Source organism: Rhinatrema bivittatum, chromosome 7 (assembly GCF_901001135.1).
Source record: "Rhinatrema bivittatum chromosome 7, aRhiBiv1.1, whole genome shotgun sequence".
Taxonomy (NCBI): domain Eukaryota; kingdom Metazoa; phylum Chordata; class Amphibia; order Gymnophiona; family Rhinatrematidae; genus Rhinatrema; species Rhinatrema bivittatum.
The window spans coordinates 106,749,150-106,750,989 of record NC_042621.1 but is presented as its reverse complement, the minus strand read 5'-3'; the positions used below and the strand labels follow the sequence as shown (position 1 = coordinate 106,750,989).

General features: G+C 42.2%; 1 non-coding gene across 1 annotated transcript; it reads left to right on the top strand.

The window, feature by feature from the left end:
* Positions 1 to 1,021: 1,021 nt before the first annotated feature.
* TRNAG-GCC lies at positions 1,022 to 1,092 on the top strand. Its single transcript has one exon. It is a non-coding gene; the product is annotated as a tRNA-Gly (tRNA).
* Positions 1,093 to 1,840: the final 748 nt, after the last annotated feature.

The following is a 1,840-nucleotide window of genomic DNA, read 5'->3' as shown; positions in this document are numbered from 1 at the left end:
CTTGTTTTTTGTAACTTTCCCTCTCCCTTTTTCTGATTCACTGTATTTAAAGTTCAAGGTTCTTATTGAAAATATTGTTTTTTACGTTACGTTATGCTTTACACTCCTTGTTATTTGTAAACCGGGTTGATGTGATGCCTATCATGAAACTCGGTATAACAAAAACAATAAATAAATAAATAAATAAATAAATTATGCTGCCCATTAATTATCATGCTGTAGCTAGGAAGAAGCATGCACATCTATACGTGTTCTCGAAAGGAGCTCTGACATGTTTATGAGCCACTGCTGGTGTCTCTTGCTGCTGCCAGGGTGCTCAGAGCAGAGCCCTGGTGCTGACCTGGATCTGAGCATCAGGCATTGGTGACTTCTGTGGCACAGCTGTTCAGGCTTGAAGGCACCGTGGCAGGGAAACACTAACAGAGGTATAAGTGCCTGCACTGTGAGCAGCAGGATTAATCTTACCCACAGTGAGGGAGGGGCAATTTTCAGTGGGGGCTCTTTATCCATGTAAAAAGCTTTGAAAACTGTCCTCACAACTTCTTCCTAAATTAAGAGCAGCGTTACATTCAGAAATGTTCTTCCTGCGGAAAAGATGGAGCGGGTGGGGGAAGAGAAAAGAAAATTGGAATAATGGGAGGTCACCGGTGTTACTACTCATACAAGTATTAAATAAAGGTTTCTGAATCAATTTTTATTAATATTCAGTGCTGTATCTAAGAGAATTTACAGTTAACCATTTCTGCTCTTTTGGTAGTTTATTTTGGTTGATTCTTTCTTTCTAAACTGTAGTAATTGTCACTCCTTAGTAAATCTGACTCTTTTCCTCCTTTTATCTCAGTTTCTCCTCATGTGTCTCCTGGTATCTTTCTCCCTCTGCTTTTCACTTCTGCTTGCATAGATCTTGCTTCCTTAAATCCAGCCCCTGTGGCTGATGTGGCAGATGTGCTGTCAACTTAGTTACAAAAGAGCATCTAAGTAGGAATTAAGGGAGCTGTTTGTGAAGTGCTCCACAGCTGGAGCATTGGTGGTTCAGTGGTAGAATTCTCGCCTGCCACGCGGGAGGCCCGGGTTCGATTCCCGGCCAATGCAGCAGCATGATTTTTTATTTATTTTTTTAAATCCATCTTATTTGCAGACATTAAATGGGTTTCTCATGATCCATGCAGAAATCTAAGGGAGTATTACATGAGGGGATGGGAGAGAAAAAGCTTATATGCCCCAACCAGGAGAGAGACCTTGGGATGATTGTGCCTGATGGTCTCAAAAATAGGAAAACAGTGACCAAAGCTAGAGGGATAATGGGGTGAAGAAGAAGTATAACCACCAGAAAAAAGGTAATACCTCTGTATTGATCACCCAGTTCTGAAGGCCAAACCTCCCAAAGGTTATAGACAGGCTAGAGATAATCCAGAGACTTTTCCTCCAGGAACTTGTCCAAACCTTTTCTAAACCCAGCTTTATTAACTGCCCATACCACATCCTTTGGCAATAAATTCCAGAGCTTAATTGTGCATTAGGTGAAAAATTATTTTCTCAGATTCATTTTGAATGTGCTAATTAGTCATTTCTAGAGATGTGCATCGGGTCCCTGATCGCTCCTGCTTTTGGTTTCGTGTGGCCGTGTGAAAAGTTCGTATTCCCACGGATCAGCATTTTTTTTTTGTATAGAATCGTTTTTGGTTTAGTGTGCAGTAACTAAAAAATGGCACGGGCCATCCATTGCTCCTACCATGTGACAGGGGCCGGCCAATGGCACCGATAGCCCCATTTACATGGTAAGGGCCACCGGCGCCATTTTGTTTACTGGCAGCCGATGGCCTGAGAGGGGGACATCACT